This window comes from Leptodactylus fuscus, chromosome 4 (genome assembly GCF_031893055.1).
Source record: "Leptodactylus fuscus isolate aLepFus1 chromosome 4, aLepFus1.hap2, whole genome shotgun sequence".
NCBI classification, from domain to species: Eukaryota; Metazoa; Chordata; class Amphibia; order Anura; family Leptodactylidae; genus Leptodactylus; species Leptodactylus fuscus.
In genome coordinates, this window is record NC_134268.1 from 139119535 (window position 1) to 139126526 (window position 6992).

General features: G+C 43.3%; 1 pseudogene; it reads right to left on the minus strand.

The window, feature by feature from the left end:
- Window positions 1-6338: 6338 nt before the first annotated feature.
- On the minus strand, window positions 6339-6444 carry LOC142201736 (small nucleolar RNA SNORA17; annotated as a pseudogene).
- Between the last annotated feature and the right edge of the window lie 548 nt (window positions 6445-6992).

The following is a 6992-nucleotide window of genomic DNA, read 5'->3' on the forward strand; positions in this document are numbered from 1 at the left end:
GAACATTACAAATGTTTCCACAAATATATTGCCCCCATTGGGTGTCCATATCTATTTTAAGCAGCCCAGGATCTGATCAGTGTCTACATGGACTAACTTCATGTATACACTGCAACACATGTACAGTCCTATGAAAAAGTTTGGGCACCCCTATTAATCTTAATCATTTTTAGTTCTAAATATTTTGGTGTTTGCAACAGCCATTTCAGTTTGATATATCTAATAACTGATGGACACAGTAATATTTCAGGATTGAAATGAGGTTTATTGTACTAACAGAAAATGCGCAATATGCATTAAACCAAAATTTGACCGGTGCAAAAATATGGGCACCTCAACAGAAAAGTGACATTAATATTTAGTACATCCTCCTTTTGCAAAGATAACAGCCTCTAGTCGCTTCCTGTAGCTTTTAATCAGTTCCTGGATCCTGGATGAAGGTATTTTGGACCATTTCTTTCTACAAAACAATTCAAGTTCAGTTAAGTTTGATGGTCGCCGAACATGGACAGCCCGCTCTCAAATGATCTGAAAACAAAGATTGTTCAACATAGTTGTTCAGGGGAAGGATACAAAACGTTGTCTCAGAGATTTAACCTGTCAGTTTCCACTGTGAGGAACATAGTAAGGAAATGGAAGACCACAGGGACAGTTCTTGTTAAGCCCAGAAGTGGCAGGCCAAGAAAAATATCAGAAAGGCAGAGAAGAAGAATGGTGAGAACAGTCAAGGACAATCCACAGACCACCTCCAAAGAGCTGCAGCATCATCTTGCTGCAGATGGTGTCACTGTGCATCGGTCAACTATACAGCGCACTTTGCACAAATAGAAGCTGTATGGGAGAGTGATGAGAAAGAAGCCGTTTCTGCACGTACGCCACAAATAGAGTTGCCTGAGGTATGAAAAAGCACATTTGGACAAGGCAGCTTCATTTTGGAAACAAAAATTGAGTTGTTTGGGTATAAAAAAAGGCGTTATGCATGGCGTCCAAAAAGAAACAGCATTCCAAGAAAAACACATGCTACCCACTGTAAAATTTGGTGGAGGTTCCATCATGCTTTGGGGCTGTGTGGCCAATGCCGGCATCGGGAATCTTGTTAAAGTTGAGTCGCATGGATTCCACTCAGTATCAGCAGATTCTTGAGAATAATGTTCAAGAATCAGTGACGAAGTTGAAGTTACGCCGGGGATGGATATTTCAGCAAGACAATGATCCAAAACACCGCTCCAAATCCTCAGGCATTCATGCAGAGGAACAATTACAATGTTCTGGAATGGCCATCCCAGTCCCCAGACCTGAATATCATTGAACATCTGTGGGATGATTTGAAGCGGGCTGTCCATGCTCGGCGACCATCTAACTTAACTGAACTTGAATTGTTTGTCCAAAATACCTTTATCCAGGATCCAGGAACTGATTAAAAGCTACAGGAAGCGACTAGAGGCTGTTATCTTTGCAAAAGGAGGATCTACTAAATATTAATGTCACTTTTCTGTTGAGGTGCCCATACTTTTGCACCGGTCAAATTTTGGTTTAATGCATATTGCACATTTTCTGTTAGTACAATAAACCTCATTTCAATCCTGAAATATTACTGTGTCCATCAGTTATTAGATATATCAAACTGAAATGGCTGTTGCAAATACCAAAATATTTAGAACTAAAAATGATTAAGATTAATAGGGGTGCCCAAACTTTTTCATAGGACTGTATATTGCAGTGTTATTTATTTATGCTTACTTGTATAGCACCATCATATTCCACAGTGCTTTTACAGACATTGTGGTCACTGTCCCATATAGGGCTCACTATCTACATTCCTTATCAGTATGACTTTGGAATGTGGGAATAAACCCCACGCAAACACAGGGAGAACATACAAACTCCTTGCAGATGTTGTACTTAGCAGGATTTGAACCCAGGGCTCCAGCACTGCAAGGATAACCACTGAGCCATCATGCTGCCCAGTGTATACTACTGTACCAGTGATTAGAAGATCACTGGTTCAAGTCACCTAATGGGGCTTCAAAAAAAAAAAAAAATTAAAAAAAAGTGTTAAAATAAATTAAAAGTGTTAAAATGAATAATGTTTGAATTATTAAAAGTTTAAATGCATTTATAAAAATAATACATATTTGGTATTGCCGCGTACAATTACACTAACAAATTATTTAACCTGCATGGTGAATGTCATGAATATTTTTTTTAAAAAAATGCTGTAAATAATGATTTTTCGCCATCTTGCCTCCAGTTCATCATAACTACAGTATTTGTAGTTGCTAGCACAAATAGATTGGGCTGATCAGAACCTGCTGCTTCTCTTCCCCCTTCTGTTGGCCAAGTTGCAATACAACGCATTTCAAATACAGTGAGTGTCACATGCTAGAGATGAGGGTGGTAGGAAGACCACTGGAATCAGGAGAATTTTGCTTAGTCTAAAGTGTCCTTTCTTCTCATGCATTCTTGCTACACTGTCCTGCACTTTGCCGATAGAAAGAATAAGCTGCAAAGTAGGATCCATTTCTATCACCAAATGGACCCTTCACAGAGAGTACCTTGTAAGATCACTGCTGCCACAGCTTCTTTTCCACGAGAAAGAGGGTTTCAAGCTCCTTTCACATAGGCAGCCACTATGAATCCAGCTATACCACAACAACAGGTATCTGGAGGTTGCACTGTTGTGCTGACCAGTATTTGCTTATCCCTACTTTGGGAGAGCCCTCCTGGATCAGAGCATGCCTCTGCATCTGGGATGCCTACATAAATTACAGTGTCTCGTCTTTCTCATGAACTTCATCTGTTAGTCCAGTTGGGTCCCTCTACCACAGGGCACTGGCATAGGTGCTATAATACTCCATCCAGTATAGCAGCTTAAACAATTTTGTTTCACCCTGTTTCCGAATTTTAATTTCTAACTTGCATATAATTCGATATTTACTCATGAATGTCTCTCATTTCGGTGTGTCTTGCAATCTTTCATTAACACCACGTTGCCAGGCTGGAGGTTAGACTTGCAAGTTTGCCACTTTCTCCTTGGTTGTAGGGTAGGAATGCATTGCCTTTTCCATTTGTCCCAGAAGTCATTGGAAAGACTCTGTACTTGTCTCCATTGAATCCTGTAACGATTTTTGACATCAAATTTCCCAGGTGGAGCGCAAATCGTGTCAGTCTTCTGAGAGAGCAGCATGGAAGGGGTAAGAACAGTGGGTTCATCTGGATTGCTAGAAATGAGAGCTAACGGTTTGGCATTTATGTTGGCTGACACTTCAGCCATGAAGGTGGTCAAGCTCTCGTGAGTTAACCTTGCGGTTGCTTCTTGTAAGAGGATTTAGTTAAAGATTCTCCATGCATTGCCTATTATCCTCTCCCAAGCACCTCCCATGTGCGAAGGTGTGTGGTGAGTTAAAGGTCCAAGCACAACCCTGTCCACTGAGAAATCTCTCTATGTTGGTAGCATCCAAGTTGGAAAAGAGTTGTAGCTCTCTTGCTGCACCGAAAAAGTTCGTTCCACAGTCGGAATGAATGACGGGTCACTGTATGGCAATGAAGCGTCAAAGAGTGTTGATGAAGCACGACATATCCATGGACTCGATAACTTCTATGTGGACAGCTCTGATGGATAGACAAGTGAACATAATCACCCAATGTTTTCCATTCACTCTACTTCCTCTGGTTTGATGAACAACCACAGCCCAAGGACCGAACACATCTAGGCCAACGTTGGTGAAGGGTGGATCCATGCGAAGTCGATCATACAGAAGGTTAGCCATCTTCAGAATCGGTGACATACCACAAAGATTACGGCATGTTACACGTTTAAAGATGTATCTGCACACACATCGCTTAGCGCCAACTATCCACAATTCAGCTGCCCGCAAGACTCCTTCTGTGAACAGGCTACCTTGGTGCCTAGTTTTATCATAAAAAGATAAAATGAGAGAGACACCGAGCGCCAATATAGTGTAGTAATTACAAACACTCTTGGTGATGATATGTAATTAGTCTCTTACCTATTGGTGTTGTGAAATAGTCACAACTCCATATGAGCATATAAAAGGTGTTAAAGCAGCAGGTCTTTCCCTTATGCTGTGAAACAGCGTGATACAATGATAGGTGATTTATGCTAATTTTATTAATACATGCAAATTTTATGTATTCATGCAAATTTAATCCTCATTGGTTACCATTTGGTATTATACCTTTAACTTATTATTTATTTATTTTTAAATGTAGATTGTGAGCCCTACATAGAGCTCACAATGTACATTTTTCCCTATCAGTATGTCTTTTTGGAATATGGGATGAAATTCCATGCAAACACGGGGAGAACATACAAACTCCTTGCAGATGGTTTAATGCCCTTGGTGGGATTTGAACACCAGGACTCCAGCACTGCAAGGCTGCAGTGCTAACCACTGAGCCACTGTGTGGCCCCTTAACTTATTTATTGATAACCTAGTCTTCTAATGAACTCAAAACTAGTAACATAACTTTAATTCTCAGAAAGCAGTTTGCTATCAGACATACGCTCATATAATTCTCCTGGCATGAAGTTTACAAGCAAGTGTATAGTGTGCACCTGTGCATTGTAGATGCCAGGTGAACACACAGAAGCGAAGCAGCATACTGGTATTCACCACTACACAGGTAAGAACTATAAGAAGCTTTACTACAGCACTGTTTTTTATTGTACCCCGGCCCTTTTTGGTTTAATAGTAAATACTATTTTGATTAGTAATCACCTTTTGCTACAATGCTGTATTCTGTATTCTGCTCTACTCAGGATCATTTGGTTTAAGAGTAAATATTATTGTGATGAACCAAACACCTTTTAAACTATTTGTTGGTAATATTGAAACCTTTAGTGCATGTGTCAGTATCTATATGATTTTGGATGATCACATTGGCTAACGATGGAAATTTGTATATATTGATTGATTTTTAATATGTTGCTACCATATTGGACTGTTCTTTTTATAGTTTGTATCACACTTGAGAAAGGGAAGGTGTCGCGTCGTGTTTAATAAACTGTTCAAGATCATACTTTGGTGTGCGCGCTTACTCCCTACCAGGGCCGCCATCAGGAATTTTGGGGCCCCATACAGCCTAAGTGTCTGCCCCCCCCCCCCCCCGCCATTTTAAAACGACCTTATTTTGCATCATACCAATTCTGTATTACATTTCCCTTTATTTAGCAGCATTACAAGGCTTAATCAGATTCTATTTGCAGGTACAATCTGCTAAGTGTGACAGCGCCTATAGAGAGCCAACACCATCTATAAGAGCCTCCTAATAAATCCTCAGGGCTTATTCACATTGCGTTTTTGGCCTCCCTTGCCGGGATACGTTAGTAACCAGTCAGAATCAGCTGTCAACTTATCCCTGCATGAAGAACTGGCCATTAAAAAAAAGGGGGGCCTGCAGTTCTCCGTGCAGGGATAAGTGGGTAGCTGATTGTGACTGGTTACCAACGTATCCCGGCAAGGGAGGCCAAAAACACAATATGAACACTCCTTTAAAGTGAAAGTCCCACCCCCAAACAGGCTGCTATGCTAGTAGTATAGCCTACATCATTATTATTCTCCAGCTAAAAACTTATATATTATATATTATTGCCCCAGTTCCCTCTCCGCAGTGCCGCACACCCGATGTGCGCGCCGCGGGAAATTTAGCCCCACCCACTGTTATGTTGACTCCACCCACTCATTAATTGTTCATGTGCCCGCACACAGTATAATCCTCCTACAGTCACCCGTAAATTATATGTCCCCCCTCCGTCTCTCCCCCAGCTTCATATACACCCTTCATCTGGCCCCAGATTCATGTCCCCTCCATTTCTGCCCACAGATTCATGTCCCCACATCTCTGCCCCCAGATTCATGTCCCCTCTATCTCTGCCCCCAGATTCATGTCCCCTCTATCTCTGCCCCCAGATTCATGTCCCCTCTATCTCTGCCCCCAGATTCATGTCCCCTCTATCTCTGCCCCCAGATTCATGTCCCCTCCATCTCTGCCCCCAGATTCATGTCCCCCATCTCTGCCCCCAGATTCATGTCCCTCCATCTCTGCCCCCAGTGTCATGCCGTCCTCTCCTTCATCTGCCCCCAGTTTCACGTTCCACATAATCCACATTACACTTACCTTTTCCTCGTTCCCCCGCTGCTCTCTGCGCGGCTCTCTCTCTTACTCATCACATCGCGTCTACACTGACGGGTAGCCGGCGGCAGCGGTGAAGTGAGGAGCTGACACAGGCCAGCTCCCCGCTTCAGAGGCTGAAGTGAGCTGACCTGTGTCAGCTCCTCGCTTCGCCGCTGCCGCCTCTCTCGCTGACACTGACATATATGCGGCTGAAGCGAGGAGCTGACCTGTGTCAGCTCCTCACTTCGCCGCTGTGGCCTCTCTTGCTGACACATATGCGGCAGCCGCATATGTGTCAGCGAGAGAGGCGGGCAACGGCGAAGCGAGGAGCTGACCTGTGTCAGCTCCTTGCTTCAGCCACGTATGTGTTCAACTCAGATCTGCGTCCTCTGGACGCAGATCTGAGTTGAAACAAACAGGACATACAATGACTGCTGCCGGCGCCAGGGGGCCCGGGCCCCCCCCCCTTCATTTTTAAATTTGGCCGGGCCCCTGACGCCAGTAGCAGTAGTACTGGCCTAGCGGCGGCCCTGCTCCCTACCCCTCCACTCCTGTCGGGCTTGCCTGAGGAATCACCTATCCTAGTTTTAGCGTGGTAATGTTGCACAAGCAGAGTGGCCACATGATTCTGTCCGGGAGCTATCACGGGATATTTCTCTCCTATATGTAAGAGTCCATCATCATCAATGACTGGGTCAAGCTTCCTCAGAACACTACCTTTGGGCAAAAGTCTCTGATTGATTACACAGCTGATATCCTTGGCGTAGGTATCATGCTGTACAACTCGGATAATTACATTCTTAGACTGCTCCAAATCAAGAGCTATGTAAACATGTTTGCAGTGGTGCCAGCCG